Source organism: Pelophylax lessonae (assembly GCF_965119305.1).
Source record: "Pelophylax lessonae genome assembly, chromosome: 4".
Classification (NCBI taxonomy): Eukaryota; Metazoa; Chordata; class Amphibia; order Anura; family Ranidae; genus Pelophylax; species Pelophylax lessonae.
Window position 1 is genome coordinate 399,518,556 of NC_138771.1, and position 24,249 is coordinate 399,542,804.

At 44.2% G+C, this 24,249-nt stretch overlaps 1 protein-coding gene across 2 annotated transcripts in view; it reads left to right on the top strand.

The window, feature by feature from the left end:
* The window catches only part of TCF7 (transcription factor 7), a gene marked incomplete at its 5' end in the record, with an annotated part of 1,449,389 nt that overhangs the window by 264,217 nt on the left and 1,160,923 nt on the right, over positions 1 to 24,249 (top strand). The gene's annotated exons all lie outside the window — the stretch shown is intronic.

Below are 24,249 nucleotides of genomic sequence, written 5' to 3' on the forward strand. Positions count from 1 at the left end.
TGTGTGTGTGTGTGTGTGTATACACACATACAGGTGCACCAAAAAAAAAATGTGAATGTGGTTCGGATGATCAGGGTTTATATAAAGACCACTGAGTCCTTTAGAAAATCAGACGCTCTTTTTGTCCTTACTGATGGACCTCGTAAGGGATTGGCTGCATCTGCTGCAACCATTTCCAGATGGATCAGACAGCCTACAAGCCTATTCACGGAGTGGTCAGGTTCCTCTTTTCCCAGTGAAGGCTCATTCTACAAGAGCGCTTACTGCCGATTGGTCTTTTCATCAGGCATCGGTGCTACAAGTTTGCAAGGCCGCACCTTGGTCGTCTGTGCATACGTTCACAAAATTCTGCATGGTAGATGTGTTCTCATCCACGGATGCTTCTTTTGGCAGCAAGGTTTTTCAGGCTGCAGTTTAAAAGAGAACTCTGAGTTTCTCTTTGAGGGTTCAATTTTTCCATGTTACCTGGTTGGCTAAGTTTAAAGCGGTAGTATACTCATTTTTTTTACTTTTACCTACAGGTAAGCCTATAATAAGGCTAACCTGTAGGTACAATTAATATCTCCTAAACCTGCACAGTTTAGGAGATATTTGCCCTGCATGCAGACACTGACGCTAGCGGCGCATGCGCTCTGAAGGTCCAGCAGACCTTCAGAGTTCCTTGCCGGCTACTTTCCGGAAAGTGACTCCCGCGCGGCTCTGGCCACTCACAGCGCCGGAGCCGCCAAACCCGGAAGAGATGCCGAGGGAGGATGACAGCTCCCACAGCGGTGTCCGGGCGTCTGTGTCGGGGCTTCGTTTTAAGGTAAGTTTTTTGTAATGAGCTTGTATGCGATGCATACTAGCTCATTATGCCTTTGTCTTGCAGGGTTTGTTTTTTTTTTTTTTTCCGGCAGTTTACAACCGCTTTAACCATTGGGGAATTGTTTCTGCGTTGTTTCCCACCCCTCATGATTATACTGCTTTGGGATATGCATATGAGTCATGAAGATAAGGTTTATTAAGGTAAGATAATCCGTTTCCCTGAAGTTAATCGACAGATGCAACACCTGCCCCTCTACTTCTGAGGTATGGGTCTTTGTCTTCTAAACACTAAACAGTTTGATAGCAGAGTCTGAAGGGTTATGCCTGCAGAGACAGCCCTCATAGGTGTGGTTACGTTTTTTTCCTGCCTAGTGCCTATTCCTAGGAGAAGGAGCATAGCCCTATGAGTCATGAAGATAAGGAGCTGCATCTGTCAAACTTCTCTGAAAATCCTTTTCTCTGAACTTCAGAGAAAAGGAATCCAGTTTTTTGGGGATAGATTCTATTTAATGAGACATGCAGGGTCTAAGACGCTGCACGTCTCCCCTGTGGTCAAGTGAATGTAATGCAATATACATCACACTGCATTATATTCTTTCCCTCCCTTGATGGCTGAGAAAACTGGGATTGCGGACCTGGAAGTGACGTTCCTCATCACTTCCGGGTCAACAACTAGAAGAGGAGAGCAGACGTGTCCTTGCCTACACTGACCATTTTAGAAAACAGCTTGACAACACCAGCACTTCACAGGGCCAGGACTTAATTTCATGTGAGTGCCCTGCGATCTCCTTGGGCAAAGGTGTAGGGTTTAATTATCTTGTGGCAGGTTTTTTTTTTTTTTTTCTTGCCTGGGTGTGAAATCTGGTATCCACAGGCTATAATATAAAGTTTGTCTGCTTTCTCAGAAAGGACCTTCACCTTGTAACTGCATCTTTCTCTATAATAAAGCTCTTCTGTATGTCCTGAAGCCTGCTTCAGGAAGTTTTCCAGAGTTTATTCCAACCTATTCATGGTTCCAAAGAAAAACAGCTTGTCCTATTCTGGTCTTCAAGGCACGCAATGTTTGGTAACATTTACAACACAATCTGGTGGTGGCCTCCTCTAACCAGGGAGACTTTTGTGGCCTCCATGGACATTTGAAATACCTATTTACACATCCTGATATTCCCTGGCCACCAAAGCTTTCTGTGGTTTGCGTTCGAAGAGAGCCCTTACCAGTTTGTGACTTACCTTTGATCTGACTTCAGCAAGGTACTTACTCCTTTTCTAGCTTCTCTGTGGCTATACAATATCTCTGTTTGGGTATCTTTTTTTTTTTTTTTTTTTCAAATATAATTTTTTTTTTATTAAGGGTTTGTAATAAGCTGTACAATCAACCAGAGGTAATAAACAAAAATTGTAACATAATATAATCATATGGTTTAACAATCAGCATAAGTTTCTTATTTCCTCATACTCAATACGATTATCTAACGAACGGGTTCTTCTTTCTCCTGTTTGGGTATCTTTAGTTTTAGCCTCTTCTCATTATGACTTGGAAGTTGACATTAGGATAACACTGCAAAGTCTGAAGGAGGTTAGGCTAGCTGCTGTCAAAAAATCTACATGTCTACAATGGAAGATCCTTAACACAGGTTAAAGGTTAAAGCCTTTTTGTCGGGTGAAATCCTTGGCTTTTGTCAGTACAGGGTCACTGGCCCCAGGAGAAATTCAGGCTTCCAGTTATTCTGCTTGAACTATGGGCAATTTGATTTGCCACCTTTCTCTGGGCAGCTTTACAGAAAGGACGTCTGGTTTGGGTACATTTCTAAAATGGTAAAAGAAAACTGGTAAATTGACAATAGTTGCAATCAGCTTACACATGGTATAGAGCTCAAATGATGCATTCCCATTTAGAATTATTTTAAGCCTTTCTTGCTCCTCCAACCCAAGCAGTCCTTTAAGTAGAATAGGAAGGGCTGAAGTGCATCAGTACTTGGTAGACGGTGGTTAAATCACCAGTGCCAGCAGTGGGGAACTGGACCGTAGCAGAAAGTATAGGGAAATCCATAAGGTGGATTAGATACAGAAGCCAGTGTCACAAGTTAGCCTGCAGTTTTTGCTTGTATACACTTACCTCCTTGCTGCAGTGTTTCAACCTGGCTTCCTTTCACATGTGTGGTTTGGCTGTGCTCACCTATGGGCGTCATCTGTTATTCTGTGGGCTTTTATTTTCTGTCCCTTCCATCACTTCCTGCCAGCCTCCTAGTTGACTTGTCTACATAAGAATGTATAAAATAACTGCGCTAAGCCAAAAATCACAAGCAGCAGCTGTAGTGGGAATCCCTAAAATAGGTATGTAAAGAGAGAGCTGCGCTAAACTGATATTCCTACTGGGTAAACAGGATAAAAAACCACATAAGCTAAATATTAGCAAATATCAATCAAGAATCAGTGGTAACCATTGGATTTGATATTATGAATAAAAAGTTCATATGATAAAAAATTCATCAAATATAAGAAGTCCAGTCAGAGGAATAACTAAGCAAAGAAGGTGTCCAGTGTGGAAAGGAAATCCTTCACCGCTGTTAAGTGCATATATCCACAATCCGTGCTGCATGCATAGGTCTCACACCCTGCTTACCGGAGCTCAATAGGGAATGAGCATATCACACACTCCATCCAATGTGAATATCTGGCCGATGACACTCAATCAAAGTAGCAAAGAACCTCACTGAAATGATGCCTCTACCTCCACAGTGTAGCCACTTCCAAAGGAATACATTCACTCACACCGATCCGCGGACCCGATGGAGAAAAGGGAGGCACAATAGCGTAGTACGTATATACAATTTATTGGAATATCGGTTAAAATCACTTGCATAAATAGAAGAATACAAGCGCTTGTAACATATAAGTCCGCTACCGCCCGACTTCCGGGTTGCGTCGTGGTGACGTCAGCACGCCTTCCCTATGCGTTTCGTGATAGGTCACGTCTTCCTGGGGATGTCTATATAAGACCTGCTCAGTGTAACCCTCATTGCCTGAGCAACGTCACAGTTCTCTGAGCTCCCATTTGCATACCCCTTGGTTACCGTGTCTGATTAACCGTGTACTGACCCCAGCTTTCTTTGCCATCTGTGTTTGCTACCTGTCCTGACCTCGGCTTGTCTCCTGGATATCCTTTCGTCTGCTGCTTGTACTCTACACATGCCAGTGTTCTCTGCATCCTCAGCTGGGCCTACCTGGGGGCCGTGACCTGGTTCCAGTTTGTTGCAAGTCCATCCCCACCATCAGGGGCTCTGTTAAAGAAGCAGGCTGGAGCTTAGACTCCGCTCCCTGGGGAATCCTAAGCTGGTGATTTACAAGGTCTCACTACCACAGACTCCTGACAGCCAGGATGGTAACAGCAGATCATGCACAAAGCACGGGATACTTTGGGTCAAAAGGAAGATGAAGAATGGTTAAAACTTGCCTAGGGTTAGGTCAAATTTCTGATAGAATGGTTGGTAACCTCACCAACACTGGAAATGTGTACAAGGCTATGAATGCACTGTAACAGTCATGCTGAGCCATGCACTGGTGCTCTGAGCAGGTGGCTGACTGTTATTCCATAACATTGACCACATCAGCCTTTGGGGCATTTTTCAGCTTTAACTGAGAACATTGACAGTGGAGCATTTGCCACTGTTGACACCACTGTAAAGGAGTGGTTTTTTTTTTTTTTTCAGCCCATTTACCTCATGGATATTGGTGCACCCCCTTGCAGTCCTCATCTCTAACTCTCCAACCCATGGGTGCATCAGAGGCAGAGAAACAGTAAAACAGCAGTACACTGATCTTCCCAGTGAAGAGCTGTGCGGGGGGGGGGGGGGGGTGGCTAGTTATCAGAAGTGTGACCACTGGAGTACTGTGCTCCCAAGTAGAATGCAAAGAAGAAAATAAATCATGCTGTAATCTATGTACTTCTCTGGAGTGGTCAGTTTGAAATGGGAAAGCAGGGGAACTGGCCAGGATCCCCAGGTCTTTCCCACAAAGGAAGTAATTCAGAGAAAATGGGATACTTTTTAATGCATGTACATAATAAATGGATTTTTGTAAGATCTTACCGTAAAATCCTTTTCTCTTAAAGCGGAGTTCCACCCTAGTTATACATTTTTTTATAAAAATACCCCCGGGACAGTCAGGGCTAGCACATTCCACAATGCCTAGCCTCTGATCTGTCCCGGGTTGCACTTACCTTTCAGGAGAAATACTTACCTTGAAATTGTCTTCTCCAGCGCTGCCATCTCGGGTGTGGGCAGCTTGAAGCCAGCGCGATCCTCTTCCGCGTCCTCTTCGGTCCTCTTCCTCCTCCTTCGGTCCCACGATGCACTGCACCGGCCCCGACGTCACTTCCGGGTCGCGCGCGTCATCCCTCCACAGCTTCTGGGCATGCCCAGAAGCTGTTTAGAAGGGAATGACGCGCGCGCCCCGGAACTGACGTCGGGGCCGGTGCAGGCGCAATGATTCCTGGGAGCGATGACGTTCAGCTCCCAGGAATCAATGCAAAAGCCAGGAAGTGACGAATCGCCGTGGCCGCCGAGGGGAGGAAGAAGGAAGTAAGGTAAGTATATTTTCTCTAAAAGGTAAGTGAAAAAAAAAAAAATTGCGATTATCCATTTGTTTTTCAGGTGACCGGGAGCGAGAAGATGGAGGTAAGTATAAATTTCGGGTGGAACTCCGCTTTAAGCTCATTGACAGACGTAGTCTTCTTGATTCTCAAGAGCTGGGTTATGTTGTCTCCGCAGGAGTAGGACTAGGCAGAAAGACAAAACGTTCTGGCTCCACCTTAGGGGCAGTCCCTGAGGGTATATCCTCCCTCTCTCTGCTACAGGGAATCAGTTCTGTTCTAAAGCAGTAACAGAGAATTTAACCCAACCCAACTCAATGATAGAGGGGCGGGTACTACGTCTGTCAATGAGCTTAAGAGAAAAGGATTTTACGGTAAGATCTTACAAAAATCCATTTTTCTCTATCGCTCATTGACAGACGTAGTCTTCTTGATTCTCAAGAGCTGGGACATCCAGAAGCAGTGCCACAAATGAGGGGTGGGATTGACAAAAATCAAAATCCAATCTAGAAGGCCCAACCGGTGCCAAATTAGAAGTTTTAAAGGCTCATTATAAACAAAGAATGAGACTCAAAAGAAAATTTTCCAACGGAAAAAAACCCTCGAGGCAGACCACTGGTCTCCTCAAATGGCGGCCTGCAAAACCTTGCGGCCAAACACGGGATCAGATGATGCCATTACATCAACTTTATAATGTTTTGTAAAGGTATGCACCGACGACCAGGTAGCCGCCTTGCACACCTGGACCACTGACGCCTGATGGCGAAAGGCCCATGACGCACTAAGCGCCCGAGTGGAGTGCGCCTTAACAGGGAACGGGGGCTCCCGACCCTTAATAGAATAAGCCTGTACCACCGTCTGTCTGATCCATTTGGAAATGGTCGCGGCAGATGCAGGCAACCCCTTTTTGGGTCCATCCGGGATCACAAAAAGTGAATCCGTCTTGCGAAACGAGTCTGTCGTTTTTAAGTATACCCTGATCGCCCGGATCACATCCAAGGAGTGTAAAGCAAACTCCCGAGGATGACTGGGCTTAGGACACAGGGAAGGTAATACAATTTCTTCATTCAGATGAAATTCTGAAACCACTTTTGGTAGGAAGGATGGATTCGGACGAAGAACCACCTTATCTCTATGAACCACCAGATATGGGGAACGACAAGATAAAGCGGCCAGTTCTGACACCCTGCGTGCAGAAGTGATAGCCACCAAGAAGGCCACCTTCTGGGACAACGTAGGTAGAGGAATCTCCCTAATATCTTCAAAGGGAGGTTTCTGAAGAACCGACAATACTAAATTAAGATCCCAGGGTGGTAACGGCGCGCGCACTGGCGGAGCCAGATGTCGCACCCCCTGGATGAAATTCCGCACCAAGGAATGAGTAGCCAAAGGCTTCTGAAAGAAGATAGCTAAGGCTGAGACCTGACCCTTGATAGTGCTCAAGGCCAGTTTCTGCTCAACCCCTTGTTGCAGAAAAGCTAATATTCGACTAACCGAATAAGACCGTGGACGGAACCCCAAAGGTTCACACCATGCAATGTAGGACTTCCATGTGCGATGATAAATCTTTCTGGAAGTCGCTTTCCTTGCTTCAACTAGAGTAGGAATAACTGAAGCTGACAATCCCTTGTCCTTCAGCACCTGGGTCTCAATAGCCAGGCCGTTAAAGCCAGCGATCGTAAAGCAGGATGGAAGATCGGTCCCTGAGACAGTAGGTCCTCCCTGAGAGGAAGTCTCCACGGGACGTCCGCCACCAGTCTGACCACGTCGGCGTACCAAGCTCGACGAGGCCAGTCCGGAGCTACCAGAATTACTGGAATTCCTTCCTCCTCTATCCTGCGAAGAAGTCTTGGCAGTAACGCGAGAGGAGGGAAGGCATACATTAGCTGGTATTGCCCCCACGGGGCGATCAGTGCGTCTGCGGTCTCTGCTAGAGGATCGCGGGAGCGAGCCACGAATCTCTGTACTTTCCTGTTGAATAGAGATGCCAACAGATCCACATCCGGGGTGCCCCACCGTAGGCACAACTGGTGGAAAACTTCTGGATGGAGGGACCATTCCCCCTGATCCAGAGTCTGACGGCTGAGATAATCTGCCTGCCAGTTCTCCACCCCCGGAATGAACACCGCAGAGATAGCTGGAACAAATCGTTCCGCCCAGCGAAGAATGCAAGCCACTTCTTTGGCCGCTCGGACACTCTTGGTGCCCCCCTGGTGATTGACATAAGCCACGGCCGTGGCATTGTCCGACTGGATCCGAACCGGGCTGCCCTGGAGCTGCTCGGTCCAGTGAATCAGACAAAGTCTGATCGCTCTCAGTTCCAATACATTTATCGGCCACCTGGATTCTTCCAGGGACCAAAGTCCCTGGACAGATAACTGACCGAGAATTCCTCCCCATCCGGATAGACTGGCATCCGTGGTCACTATCGTCCAATATATTGGCAGAAATGACTTTCCCTGGCTGAGCATCGGAGACCGAAGCCACCAGACCAGAGACTCTCTGGTCTGTTTGCTCAATCGGATCTGATTGTCCAGGGATTCCGGATTCCGATTCCATCTGAGAAGAATCTCTTGCTGAAGAATTCGGGTATGGGACTGGGCAAATGGGACTGCTTCGAAGGAAGCCACCATCAACCCCAGAACCCTCATGTAAGTTCGAAGAGAAGACCAGCTGTTGGATAGTAACAACTGGACTGCTAATTGAATCTTCCGGAGTTTCCCTACCGGAAGAAAAACTCTTGTCCTGACTGTGTCTAGAATTAGACCCAGGTATTCGAGCCTCTGGGTGGGAACCAGAAATGACTTTTGCTGGTTCACCAACCACCCGAATTCCTGTAAAGAAATTATAGTAATTTCTATGTTTTGTAGCAAGGTCTGAGGAGACACTGCATGAAGCAGAAGATCGTCTAGGTAACCAAGAATCGATATGCCTCTTTGGCGCAGTAGTGCCAACATTGGGGCCAACACCTTTGTGAAGACCCGAGGAGCCGTGGCGAGACCGAAAGGTAACGCCACAAACTGATAGTGGTTCTCTTCTACGGAAAAGCGTAGAAACCGCTGATGTCCTGCGAAAATGGGAATGTGAAGATATGCGTCCTTGATGTCTATGGACGCTAGGACATCCCCTGGATGCAGGAAGGCTGCTACTGTGCGAATGGACTCCATTCTGAATTTTCTTATGTTGACAAAAGAATTGAGTGCCCTTAAGTCCAGAATTGGACGCACTTTGCCCTCTTTCCTGGGTATTGTAAATAGGTTTGAATAAAACCCCTGAAAACGTTCTGTCCAAGGAACGTGGACTACCACTCCTTGTTGTAGTAAATCCGTGACTGCTCTCCGCAGATCTTCTAAACGATCCGGGGATAGTCGAATATTGGAAGGGAAGAATCGCGCCGGTGGGAGAGATCGAAACTCGATCTTGTACCCTGACCTTATGACTTCGCAAACCCACTTGTCCGGGATTCTGGAAAGCCATGGATCCGGGAACCGGCGAAGACGTCCCCCCACCCCAGTTATGGGTGGGGGCGCACCTTCAGGCTTTGGGCGATTTATCTTCAGGTCTGGAGGGGGCGGGCTTTTGCTTGCCCGACCAACGTCCCCTGAAGCCTCCTGAAGGAGCTTTGGAGGACTTAATTTTTTCACCCGCGGGACGAAAAAACCTCTTGTGAGCAGAAAAAGAAGGCCCTCGTTTTTGACGAGTTCCTTTACCTTTAACATTTTGTGGTAAAAAGGTGCTCTTTCCACCCGTGAGATCCTTAATGATCTCATCTAAGTTGGCTCCAAATAGACGCTCTCCTAAAAAGGGGATATTAGCCAATGCTTTTTTGGAACCTTGGTCGGCTAACCAACCTTTTAGCCACAGTGTACGCCTGAGAACCACCGCTGAGACTGATGCTCGCGCCAATAATGGAGTGGCGTCTAACGCCGCATCACACACAAACTGTAACCCCTGTATCATTTGTTCCAACAAATCTGATACCGCCTGAGGGACCTCTTCTAAGTCCCGGCGTAACCACTTGGTCCATTCAGTTACAGCCTGCGAAACCAGACCAATAGCAATTATTGGTCTGAAAGCTGATCCAATCAAGGTAAACATGGTGCGAGACATAGCTTCTATCTTGCGATCCACTGGATCTTTAAAAGACGGAGCGTCTTCTAGAGGAATAATCGTGGCTTTATTCAATCTAGCAATTGGTGAATCCACCACAGGTGGTTCTGTCCATTTCTTAATGAGAGTTTCCTCAAACGGATAACGCCTGTTAATGCGTTTAGAAATAGTAGCAGTGCGTTTTGGCAGACTCCATTCTTCTTTGATTGGATTGCCAAAACATTTGGGCAATGGAAAAACCTTCGCCACTTTGATGCGTTTTTTAGTCCCAAAAGGGATCTCAGTTTCAGCTATTTCCGACGGAATACCCTGTAACCTTAAGGTTTCTTGAACAGATACAATGAGTGCGTTTACCAACGCTTCCTCTCTGGCTATGGCTGATGCCGAAACATCCTCCTCACTGTCTGAAAAGACAGTACACGAGACACCAATCCCAGATGAGGTACCTGCAACTGCAGAAATAGGCTCAGAGTCTGAATCCGAGATTTCAGATAATAAGGGGTTAGGCGGGGGTCGCTTTCTTGCGCCCTGTCCCTGACAAGCCACTTCCACCCGGGACACAAAAGTTTCCATAATAGCTGACAATGATTCAATCGTCAGTGGGGTGCTGGAGGATCCTGCATACCCCTCGAGGGGATCCGGAGGAGATACATGAGTGGCAGGGTCCATGTTAATTCAGGACACCTTTGCCAGAAAAAACAAAAAAACTTTTTTTTTTTTTTTTTTTTTTATGTGTCTCCCCCTAGCGCAATAGCGCCCCTCAGAGTACCTGCTTCTCGATCCCCACAGAGAGCGAGAGGGACCCCCAAGGCTCACCAACCGATGCAGTGAAGTTTCCAACCAACTGCAGTCAGCGTCTGTCTTTTACAGACTGGAAGGAGCTGTTGCTTTTTCCCGGGTAGAAGGACGTGGCTCCGCCCCCTGTGTACGCCTTCCGGCGTTCCCAGCTCTCCACGAGGTAGCTGGGCTCATGAAACGTGGCCGCCCCCATACAAGAGACATTAGACTCCAAAAACATGGCGGCCGGCGTGACCTGAGGACATACATGCACCTGGTCTACGGCAAAATGGCGGCGGACCGCCGAAATCGTTTTTCCCAGCACATCCACCTGCATCTCTGCTAGGTGGCGATTTATTGATCTACAGGAGATACACTACAAATAAGGTAGGATTATACCTCCTATGTCTGCTGTAATGCTACAGTCTGCTGGGTAGAGTGTTAGCTCTCAAACCAAGTCCACTTCCCACAAACACATACTGTATTTACAAGGGGGACTTTTAGTGTCAGATATATACTGACCATGTTTGGAGGGGCCCATAATTCATACTGCCTCATAACGAGGAAAGAAAAAAGGGAACGTTTACTCACCATACCGAACCGACAGGCACCCTCTCTTCACAATACCCTCTCCACCGGGGTGGGGGGTTGTGGACCACTCCGGACGCCTCGACTCTCTGGTTCCTGGCGTCCAAGCGAGACTTTTAACTCGCAAGGTCAGTCCCTCCACTGGGACTCCGTCGCGGCCGACCCAGCGCGGAGCTCTGGTCTGCACGCGCTCGTAGGCAGAAACCGGGGTGACCACTGGATCTCAACATCCAGCCCGTCGCCCGGCCCCGCATACTTACTTGAATGTGTCGCGGCCGACCAAGCGCAATGCAATGGTCTGCGCGCGCTCGTAGGCCGGCTGGGGTGACCACTAGTGTCGCCCAGTCCGGCGTTTTTGCTTGAAGATCTCACAGGAAAAAAACACTGGAGAAAAAACTACCTAAAAAGTATTTTTTCTAAAGAAAAAATCTTGCCAGGACCAAAAAAGATCCCAGCAAGGAACTTAGGTCCTTACTCCTGACTAGACAGAAAAAAACTGATTCCCTGTAGCAGAGAGAGGGAGGATATACCCTCAGGGACTGCCCCTAAGGTGGAGCCAGAACGTTTTGTCTTTCTGCCTAGTCCTACTCCTGCGGAGACAACATAACCCAGCTCTTGAGAATCAAGAAGACTACGTCTGTCAATGAGCGATAGAGAAAACTCAGACATCTATCAGAAATATGAAATGTTGGGTAACATACACTTAAGCTTTAGGAATAGAAGGCGATGTGCTTTTCTATGAACTTCTAAATTTTGCACATCAACTTGTTATATACTCTGTCTGGCTGCGCCAAACAGGCTTCTGTTGCTTTAGACCCCAGTTGCCAGGCCAGTCCCTACTACAGCCGGTAGCACCCCCTAATGAAGGAGGAGGCAGTTGCTCACCCTCCACGTATCCCCATGAAGGCCATCATACACTCACTGGCCACTTTACTGTATTGGGTACACTCATTCAATTGCTTGGTAACACAAATTTCTAATATATATGCATATATATATATATATATATATATATATATATATATATATATATATATATATATATATATGGTTTTCTAGAGGACTCAGTGGTCTTTAAATAAACCCTGATCGCCCGAACCACATTCACATTTTTTTTTTTTTTTTGGTGCGCTCATAGCACCAACAGTGTGTAAGTAATTTATTGTTTTTTATCAAATCAATTTTAAAAATATTTCAGCACTATTGAGTTTTTTTCCTCCTATGTACGATATAACCATTGTATGCTACAAAGAATGTTCCTAGCCTGTGAATGCACTAAGCGTTTATCACCAAGCTTAACTGCAAGGTCGCATGAATTGAGGTGAGGACCCAACCACAAGGGGGTGCACAGTTCAAGGTGTATTTTCACTGAGACACCCATTGAAGCACATCGTCACTTTTAAGCGTTTTTTTGGGGTCTTACATCTGCACTTGTACAGTACTATTGGCACCTTTTGAGAGTGGATCGTTCGTGACAGCACTTTATATTTATGTACTCTTTTTCACTGCACATTATAGTTATATAAGCACGATTGTATGCATAATAGATTTTGATGAATTTTTATAATATAGCACTATTTTAGTTCAATCTTATTTTATTGAAAGAGAAGGGTTTTACAGAGTTAGGGGAGAAGCATGGGGGTATGAAACATACAGCAAAATAAGTTGTTCAGGAATGACATATAGTAAACTGTGAGTAAGTGCATACAACAATCAATATCAATAAGTGCAAATAAGGAACCTAAGCCGCCAGGTCCATTAGATCCTGGCAGCAATATAGCACTATTTTATGTTAGATATACATTTGAAGTTTATGCATGCGGTATAATATTTTTTTCAAGCATTTAATTGCAATTAATTATTAATTTATTTACTTATATTCACTATTATGTGTGTTGCGTGGCATTATTTGGGATAACAAATTTCTAATCAGCCAATCACATGACAGATGTGGTGAAGATGACTTGCTGACTTCAAATCGAGCATCAGAATGGGGAAGAAAGGGGATTAACATGACTTTGAATGTGGCATGGTTGTTGATGCCAGACGGGCTGGTCGAAGTATTTAAAAGAACTGCTGATCTACTGCGATTTTCATGCACAACCATCTCTAGAGTTTACAGAGAATGGCCCGAAAAAGGGAAAATATCCAGTGAGTGGCAGTTGTGGATGACAATGGCTTGTTTATGTCAGAGGAGAATGGGCAGACTGGTACGAGATGACAGAAAAGCAACAGTAACTCAGATCAATCGTTACAACCATGATATGCAGAATACCATTGCTAAATGCACAACATATCGAACCTTGTAGCAGATGGGCTACAGCAGCAGCAGACTACATTGGGTGCCATTCCTGACAGCTAAGAACAGTGAAATGAGGCTACAATTTGCACAGGCTCACCAAAATTGGACAATAGAAGATTGGAAAAACATTGCCTGGTCTGATGAGTCTCCATTTCAGCAGCAGTATTCAGATGGTAGGTTAAGAATTTGGCATAAATAACATGAAAGTATTGAACAATCCTGCCTTGTATCAATGTTTCATGCTGCTGGTGGTGTAATGGTGTGGGGGATATGTTCTTGGCACACTTTGGGCCTCTTAGTACTAATTAAACCTCATTTAAATGCCACAGCCAACCTGAGTATTGTTGCTGACCATGTCCATCCCTTTATGACTATGGTGTACCCATCTTCTGATGGCTACTTCCAGCAGGTTAATGCACCATGTCACTGCTCAAATCATCTAAAACTGAACATGCCAAAAAATTCACTGTACTCCAATGGCCTCCACAGTAGAGATAGACCGATTACCGGCAAGGCCAATATGCACTTTCCCCGATATATCAGAATCAGCCCACGGAGGTTACCGATATTGTTGTGCGTATGTTGCGCCACGTGCCTCTGCGCACTGCGACAGCTTCTGCCTTCTTAGATCACCTTCCTCAGCCTCGTCTGGAGTCGGGGAGTCTCGGACAGTGAGTGTACAGTGCAGTGTACAATGCACACAGTGTGTTTAACACAGCCGCCACATACATACATACATACATACATGCATACACCCACCCACAGCTGCCCGGTGCCAGCCAGCAACCCACACACCCATAGACCTGTACCAGCCACAGGCCATGCCTGTACCAGCTAGCCAGCTACAGGCCCTGGGCCTGTACCAGCCACCCACCACACAGGGAGCCATCCACCAAAGGGTGCCAGCCAGCCAGCCACCCACCAAAGGGTGCCAGCCACTCATCACCACAAGGTGCCAGCCAGACAGTTTTTTTTTTTTTTTTTTTAAGACTATATTCAATTTCAGTAGTGTCTTTCAAATTTCAACAGAGATGGGTGCAGATAGGAAAATTAAAAGTATGGTCTGGGACTATTTCTCATCTCCATCTCCAGGAAAAGCAGCCGCAATGTGCAACATGTGCACAAACAAATGTAAGCATGGGATCAATGACTGCAAAAACCAAAAATACGTCAACTCTTTGGGCCCATCTAAGAGTTCATCATGTTGAATTATATCATGCAGCACAGAAAAAAAACAAAATGAATCACAAGGTGAAACCTCAGTATCCCAGGCAACAATAACAGACATGTTTCAGAAAAAAATCAGGTGGCTAAAATCGGATGGAAGATCCCAACTGCTGGACAGAGTAATCACAGAGATTATAGTCACTGATAACCAGCCATTTACAATGGTGTCTGACCCTGGATTTTAGCAGTTGATGTCCATAGTTGAGCCAAGGTACACACTGAAGAGTGACAAGTATTATCGAACCGAAATGCTGGGAAAGATTCACCAAAAGGTAGTTGAGAAAGTAAAGGCTATGCTGAAACCAGAGAATGCTGGCAACTCACTCTCATTCACGACTAACTGCTGGTTAGGACAAACAGAGTCACTAATGGTCTTACATGCCACTTCATTGACAGCGGATGGACAAGAAGGCATTTGGTGTTGAATACAAAATTGATGCAAGGATCCCACACTAGGGAGTACATTAGAGAAAGGTTTCTAGGCATGCTAGAAGAATGGGGAATCGCCAAAGACCGAGTGATGCTTGTGCTTCAAGACAGCGGAAGAAACATGGTGAAAGGAATGAGACTTGCTAAGGTGTCAGACCTCAGTTACATGGCACACACCCTCTAACTTGTGGTAAATGATGGTCTGTCAAATCATAGAGCTTTGCTTGACCTAATTAGCACGCTGAAGAGGTGCGCAGGCCATTTCCACCATTCAATCCTTGCCAAGCAGCAACTGAGGTGCATTCAGCTTGATTAACGCTGTTCCAACACAATGGAACTCAACACTTCACATGCTGCAATGAATGCTGGAGCAGAAGCGAGCTCTTATCATATATTCAGGTGAATATGGAGTATATTCTTGTCCTACTGCTCATCAGTGTGCATTGAGACCCTCCTCCCAATAGAGGAAGTGACACTAGAGGTGAGTCATTACTACTCATCTGTGTCATCTGTCATCCCAAGTGTGAGAGTGCTGAAGATGCTTCTTCAAGAGAATGAAGGACCCAACACACGTGGCACTAAAACATGTAGGCAGGCCATGCGGGACAGCTTTGCCAAACATTTTGAGAAGCAGGAAGAGAATAAAAATGTTGTGCTTGCATGTCTTTTTGATCCTCGATACAAGAACCATCCTCTCTTCTAATGCTGTATTGGCCAAGGCAAAACAATGGCTGACAGAAGATATTCAACAGGAGGTGCAGGAGGTTCCTGCCAAAAAGACAAGTCAAGAAGAGCAGGTTTCTAATGTGGAAGAGCAGGATGCTTCAAAAAGAGAAAATTGTCCAAAAAGACAACAGACATCAGAGAAACTTCATTGTGGTCGAATAGATGCCATGTTCAGTGTTTTTTATTGGGGCCTCATGCGGAGGATTCTTCTGAATCTGCAATAATGAGCCTGGATGATGAACTTCATTTCTTTTTGAAGGAACCAGTAATTGACAGAAGAAGTGGGTGATCATGCTACAAAAGACTTGCTTCTCATGCTGCTAGAAGATACCTTTCTGCTCGTCCTTCCTCGGTACCAAGTGAGCGTGTTTTTAGTGAAGTGGCAGCAGTTTATGAAAAAAAACAGAAGCCCTTTAATTGGTGAACATGCTGAAATGTTTTGCTTTCTGCACTATAATCTACTTAACTGGGAGTATTGAAAGTGTAGTACGGTAGTATAGTACTAGTGTCCACTCCACTCCAATCCATTCCACTGTCTAGCTTTTGTGCAAAACTGCTAGACAGTGGATTGGAGTCAGTGGACTACTGCTGCAGTAGTGCGCCACTCACTGCTGCAATAATTTTAAATCACTACGACAGTCAGTGCAGAAGTGATTTAAAATGATTGCGGTGAGTGTACTACTGCAGCAGTACTACTGCAGTGTACTACTGTCTAGCTTTTTTCTATCAGTTTTGCACTGACTGCAGTTATTGATTTAAAATCATTGCAGTGAGTGCACTACTGCAGCAGTAGTCCACTGACTCCAATCCACTGTCTAGCTGTTTGTTTTCTAGTTTTTTTTCTAGCAGTTTTGCACTGACTGCACTGCAGTAGTGATTTAATATTATTAAATGTTTCGTGCATAAATGTTTAGTGCATCAGTTCACGCATAAGCAGATTATTTTTTTTTTTTTTTTCCAAAAAAGCTTTATTGAACAAAATACACATAAGAAAAGTGTACAACAGTTGGATCATTCCGATCAACATTCTCGGTGATCCAATAATAACTAAGGTATTAATAAACCACAATTACATAGTATCATAAACAACATAAAAAGTTTCTATAGATGAAAAGGATCACTCTTGTATCTTGGAAGTGGCTGTATGTGAAAATCTTGTGAAAAAGATATATAACAGGGGAGCATGCCGGCATGCTCCCCTGGGTGGGGGGGAGGGAAGAATGGGTGGGATATGGGGGATGGAAAGAAGGGGGGGGGTGTAGAGACAAGCAAGGGTCACACGCTGATAAGACATGGGAAGATTTACCCCAAATGGATGTGAGAGGGGATAAGCATCTATCGGAGCTGAATAAATTTGTTTCTTAGAATCAGATCATAATCTGAGTGTAAGCTACTGTATTTTTAAATGTTTGCCAAGGCTGCCAGATTTTGGCAAATTTGACAGGAGTATCGTGTGCAATTGCGATGAGTTCTTCCATCTCAGATAATTTTTCAATTTGCGTGAACCATTCCCTGATAGAGGGAGTAACAGCTGTTCCCCAATGTCTTGGAATACATAATCTCGCAGCATTAATTAGAAATGTTGTCAAGGATTTATATGATGGTGGATTGTATTGATGATGTAAGTGTAGGAGGAAAGTACTCGGCGAGACATCAACCGGAATGTTGGTTATTTGAATTAGTATCTTGTGCATTTTAGACCAGAAATCAGCAATAAGTGGACAGGACCACCATACGTGTAGTAGATCCCCTCCAGGTAGATGGCATCTCCAACATTTGTCATTCGTGATGAGCTTAGCTTTGTATAGGAGGTAAGGTGTGCGATACCAGCGTGCTATTAGTTTGTAGTTATTCTCTTGTGTAGTAACATTGATGGATCCTTTGTGAACTATATTAAATATCGTCTTCCATTGGCCAGGCGTTAGGTTTATGTTCAAATCCGATTCCCATTTAGAGCAGAAGAGACCCTCATCAGTCTCGACTCCCTCCCAGAGTAATGTGTAAATTTTAGAGATCAAGTGTGATTCTGGTTTAGCATCAAGACAGAGTTTCTCGAACGGAGTTGTTTCAGTCAGGTTTCCAACTTTTCTGATAAAGGAGGAGGTGAAATGACGGATTTGAACATAATCCCAGAAGGAGATGTGTGCAGTTGGCGGAAGAGTTTTCAGAGTTTCATAAGAAAGTGTAGTACCTTTATCAATAAAATGTGAGATTCTTAGGGATTTAGGTTGTATAGACTGGTAAAGGTGTTGGTCATTAAGCCCTGGTAAAAAGTCTGGGTTGTTTAGTATGGGTGACATTAGACCCGGAATAGTGGATATTTTACTTGTAGTGCAAGCATACTGAAAACATTTGAGAGTAGCTCCAATTAGTGGGTGATTTGAAACATCATGTGGAACGTCTTTTTGCTTGAGCCACGGTAATACAGAAATGGGAACATTGGAGAATGAATTCTCCAATATAACCCAATCTTTAGACTCAGTGTGTGTGTGCCACTCAACCACTCTTTGTAGATGACATGCTTGATAGTATTTGTACATATCTGGAAGACCGATTCCTCCCTTTAGTTTAGGTTTTGTGATTTGTTCAAATTTAATTCTGGGAGCTTTACGGGCCCAGATGAATTGCCTACAGAGGTTTCGAATCCTTCCAAATATCTGAATGGGGATGTGAACAGGGATTGTCTGGAATAGATAGAGTAGTCTGGGTAGCACGTTCATTTTAAATATTGCTGTCCTTCCGAACCAGGAAAAATGTGCCTTGTGCCAGTCACGCAGGTCTTGTTCAATTTTTTTAAGGAGTGGGGTGAAATTTAGATCGACTATATGTTTGAGGTTAGAAGGAAGCTGTATACCCAAGTATGTGATAGAGTCTGATGTCCATTGAAAGGGGAAATTTGCTTTACATAGATTAATCTGGCTTGAGGACAAAGAGACGTTCAGAGCTTGTGATTTAGAAAAGTTAATTTTTAGATTTGAGATCTGATTGTATAGATTAAGTGTTTTGAGGAGTTGTGGTAAAGTAGTGTGAGGATTTTTCAAAAACAAGAGCACGTCATCTGCAAAAGCAGCAATTTTGTATGTGTATTTACCAATTTCAATTCCCTGAATATTGGCATCAGAACGGATAGACCGGAGAAGGGGCTCCAGAGTCAATATAAAGAGAATTGGGGACAATGGACACCCTTGACGAGTTCCATTCGTGATCTGGAAGGTCTTTGACAGCAGGCCATTAACTCTCACTTTGGCTGATGGATTAATATAGAGAGCCATTATGAAATTAATCATATTGTTCCCTAGGCCTAGTGCTGATAATACCATTTTAAGGTAATCCCAGTCTAACCTGTCAAAGGCTTTCTCAGCATCAAGTGAGAGAAAGAATCCAGGTATTTTGTTTTTAGTTAAATAGTGATGAATATTAATCGCTTTAAGGGTATTATCCCTGGCTTCTCTTCCAGGGACAAATCCCACTTGATCTGATGATAGTTTGTCGGAGATAAAGGGGAGTAGTCTATTGGCAATGATTTTTGCAAAGATTTTCACATCCACGTTAAGAAGCGAGATTGGACGATAATTTTGTGGGATGGATGGGTCCTTCCCTGGTTTCAGAATGACCGAGATATGTGCTTCGAGAAGGGATGGGCTCGCTTGCGTTGCATTTGGGAGGAAATTGAAGGCTTTCAAAAAGGGTTTAGCTACTATATGTGAGAACGTTTTATAGTAAACAAGTGCGAAGCCATCAGGGCCCGGGCTCTTGCCTAGTTTCATATGTTTTATTGCCTTTTTAAATTCCTCGCTGGTAAGGGGGCCGTCAATTGCTGTGGCTTGAAGCTGGGTTAGGGAAGGGGGGCTATGCTCTTGGAGGAATTGGGTAATTTTCCGAATTTTGGATTTTTCTGGATAGGGAGATTTTGGTGGTGAATTCAAATTATAAAGTTTAGAGTAGTAATCTGCAAATTCATTTGCAATGTCTTCATTTGTTGATAATTTGTCACCCTTTGAAGCTGTTAGAGAATTAACAGTGGTAGAAGCTTTTTTTTTCGCTAGGGCCCTGGCCAAATATTTACTATTTTTATTTCCAAATTCATAGAAAAGTTTCTGAGAGAGGGTAAACCGCTTTTTGAATTTTTTATTCATTAACTCCCTCAGTTTTAATCTCGTCTCTTCCAATTCAAGGAGGACGGTCTGTGCTTTGGAGCGTTTATGAGTGATTTCAAGGGATTTAATTTTGTTTAGTAGTGTTGTTGTGTCCTTTTGTAATCTTCTCTTTTTAATTGCTGCCATTTTGAGTAAAACTCCTCTCGTGGAGCATTTGTGAGCTTCCCATTGCGCAATGGGCGATGAATCTGGGGTATCATTAATTCTGAAGAATTCAGTGATATGGGAAGACAATTCTGTATTGTTTGCAGTATCTGCCAAAATCGTTGGGTCTATGCGCCATGTTTTCGAAAATGGTATAGATATAGGGCGAGTTAAAGTGAGGGTAATTGGGTGGTGGTCCGATAAAAACATAGGTTCAATTGATGAGTTGGATATGCAAGGAATGTCTTTTTGCGAGATAAAAAAAAAATCTATTCTAGAATAGCGATTGTGAGGGGCTGAAAAAAAAGTGTAGTCTTTCATTGTGGGGTGCGTAAATCTCCATGTATCGTGGAGTGTGAGGTCTTGCAAATGTATCTTAATTCTCCTTAGTGCTGAGTATGTGATGGAAGATGTTCCGGTCAATGTGTCTTCTAAAGGATTTAGTGGAACATTAAAGTCGCCTCCAAGAATTACAATACCTTCCTGGAAGGATGCAATGGTGGCAGATATATCTCCGAAAAATGAAACTTGCCCTTTGTTAGGGCAGTATATATTCGTTATTGTAATGGGTTTGTTCCATATACGACCTTTGATTAAAATATATCTGCCCTCCGGATCCAGGATAGAGTCAGTAATTGTCAGTGGCAAATTTTTAGATATTAGAATGGATACTCCTTTGGTTTTGGCTAGGGGGTTGGTTGAATGGAGCATGGTGGGATAATCTTTAGAAGTGAATTTAGGAATTGAATCTGATCTAAAATGAGTTTCCTGAAGGAGTACAATATTTGATTTCAATTTTTTGATGTATTGTGTAAGTTGGGATCTTTTCTCTGGGAGATTCAGGCCTTTTACATTAAGAGACATTAACTTTATCGAAGCTCTCTTGTGACTGGGGTCGTTAGAGGTATGAGGGCTTACTGCAACATTTTGTAATGAGTTCATTGTGTTGAAGGGGGGGGGTATAAACTATAGTAATAAAAAGATCACCCCACTTGTCTCTATAATTGGTAAGGGTAGGAGATTGGGGTAAGGTATTAGGCACTTTGTTTGTTTCAGGGGGTCGTGGGGTAGGGAGGCTGTGAGTATTGGGGTAAAGGTAAGAAGGGGAAAAAGTCCAACTGTGCTACTAGTCCTGCTAGGCACTCTACTTGTTGGTGTATGTAGCCCGGAGAGAGATTATATCTCTCACCAAACTATGTTAGGACGAAGCCGAAAACTGGGCGGTACAAAAGTAGTGTTGTTAACAAGATATCTAGGGTGGGCATGCGTTACACACACAGCACCTCCATAAGTGAGAAACATTATTAGCAGATGAAATGGTCTCACGGTGGGTATAGAGTAATTAGTTATATATAATATCCGTGTAACAAAGTACAAGATGTGAATATTTACGCACTTGGTGATAATATGGGAGAACATAATAACACAAACAGACTAGTAACTGAGAATCGAGTCATTACAGATTCAAACTTATCTACACATCTCCGAATCCCAGACTGTTGGATCTAGGACTCTGGAGGTGTGCAAACTGACTGCACTATCTCAAATCTTTGAAGAGTCAAGTATCAAGAATGTAGTAAAAAAGAAAAAAAAAAAAAATGTAGTAGAAGACCATACCTTGAAAGAGCCATGCATTCTATAGACAACTTAATTTTTTTGAATTCGTGTGGCGCCATCTAGTGTCTTAGTGAAAGAAAGTCAGGGATTTTGGTAACTGCATGTCAAGAATACAAAACAAATGTCAGTTAATATCTATAACAACATTAATTAAACAAACCTTATCAGAGGAAGCCTGTCATTTCTGTTAACATACCTTCTGACAAGCTTGATGTAGTAAATTTTAACACAACATTTTTCTAACTGTGGATTCCTTATCGTATCAATAAGTGGTATTGGATCACCTAGGTAGAAGGATCCACACCGTATGACTCAGAGTAAGTACCACATATATGTACACATACCCACACACATACACATGTGCGTAAGTATATGCACCCTTGTATATCTATAAAACGCTTGAATACTTGACTTAAAGGTTTTCCTCCTTTTCCTTTCCTTCTTCTATCCTAAATATCTTTTGGAAGTGAACATCAGTCTTTTCTGGGTTTACTGTGGACAGGAGACGATGGGAAGCTGTTTCCTCCTTGGTTGCGATGATGGGAACGTGGTGGTGAGTTTGATAGAGAGAATCTTCTTCTTCTTGACGAATTCGGAGACTTGTCATCTGGAATCTCCATGCGTTCTTCTCTTCTTGTTCGTTGTTGATCTGGGAAGAAGTTCCAGTCAGGAATAGGCAGTCGTGGAATATTTAGGGCTTCGCAGAATGGGATAATATCTTCTGGGAACCTTATTTGGGCTGAGCGACCTCTGGGACCTGCTGAGAGGCAAAACGGAAACTTCCATTTATAAGGAATGTCTCTTTCCCTCAGAATGTCCAGGAGGGGGCGCAGTGATTTCCTTTTTTGTAATGTTATCTGGGACAGGTCTTGAAATAATTTAATCTCAGTACCTTGGAATAGTATTCTACCTCTCAGTCTAGCTTTGTTGAGAATTTCTTCTTTGAGTTGGAAATTGACTAGACATCCTATAACATCTCTCGGTGGGTCAGTATCTCTACCTTTGGGCCTGAGTGCCCGATGTAGCCTTTCCATCTCGATGATGTTGTCCAGTGGTCTCTCTAAGAGATCGTTAAAAATAGCTAGTACTGTTTGGTTAAGATTTGGGGGTTCAATTGACTCTGGAAGTCCTCTTACTCTAATATTATGTCTTCTCCCTCTGTTCTCCAAGTCTTCAATGTGTCTGTTCATATCCCTGATTTGGGCTGCTTGCGAAGTAAGGGCTCTCTGTGCATCTGTAATTTCAGATTCGTGTCTGTCTGATGTGTCTTCTACATCCTCTAATCTTGTGTTTATATTTTGCATATCTCTGCGTAAGTCCATAATTGCTGCGTTGAATGAGGCTTTTATATCAGCAGCTACTGCTTTCAGCTCATCAAGAGAAGCAGGTGCAGAAGTTTTAATAGGGGACTCTGAGATATTTTTTTCTGCTCCCCTAGAAGGGCTTCTGCTGGCAGCTCTGCTAGCATTAGATGACTGTGATTTTATAGTTGATGCGTCTTTTGGACGTACTGCAAACATGTCTGGAATGTGTTTCTCTGCGTCTGAGTCTCTAGGGGAACGTGAGCGTGTCGCAGAGTTGTTACGATCTGGTCTTCCCATGTTTAATGTTGGTACAAATGTTATCCGTGAGAGGGCACGGGAGGCGCTGTGTGATCAGGCACTGGAGTTAAGTGGTCATTCTCAGTGGGTTCTAAAGTATTTAAGAAAAGTCAGGATCAGGATGGTAGATCGTTAAAGTGGGCTGACGTGTGATGGATCCACTTTATATGCTAGGTTTTAGCTGTGGCAAAAAGCAGGATAAGCTGGGTTAAAGCTAGTGGAGGATGATAAAAGTTGGAAAAGATCAGTGCTTACCCAGTCCACTGTGATATATGGACCATCTGTTTAAGGAGAGTCCTGGATACAGTGTCGATTAGGCCTCAACCCTGTCAGCTTCCCCTGCAGCGTTTATTTTTGACCAAAAAGGAGGATGATGATGGATCCAGGGGGGGTCAGGATGGCTGTGGGTACACTGACCTGCCACTCAGGTGATCCTTGGAGCTGGATGGCTGCAGATTGACGAATATAGTGGACGCTGTTCCACTCGTGCTGATTCTGACTGACCTCCTCTAATTTTTGCTTAGTCCCACAAAATATAGGCATCCACCGATGCCTAAGCTTCTTTAATGTACCTGGGGCGAATGTCAGGGCTCAGGATATAATCCAGCAGTTAGATTGTGCTGGATTGTTACTAGGCCGCAACGGAGCCGGGACCTGTAGTAGGCCGCGATCCCGCCGCTCCGGTCCGCGGAGCTCCGGGGATAAACCGGGGGTATCGGCCGATACCTTGTCCTCCGCTGAGGCAGGGGAAGTGTTTTTTGCGGTGATTTATCTCTGTTGAGAGGTTAGATGGGGATACTTTAGCTCGCAGTATGCGGAGCTCTGTATCCCTGCGTCCTGCTCCGTCCGCTTCCGGCCACGCCCCCGCATAAGCAGATTATGTGAAACTGATGTCCATGCAAGTGTAATTTTCCTATCAGTTTTCATGCAGTTAAGGTGTGAAGAACGAGCCCTTAATGTTAATTTTGTTTATTTTGCAAAACTTTAAATGTTCAAAATATCGCCCATATCGGCCGATACCGATATGCAATGGCCAAAATATCGGTATCGGCAAGGAAAAATCGATATCGGTTGATACCTACTCCACAGTCACCAGATCCCAATCCAATAGAGCATGGGATGTGTTGGCATCATGGATGTGCAGCCGATGACTCTGCAGCAACTGGGTGATGCTGC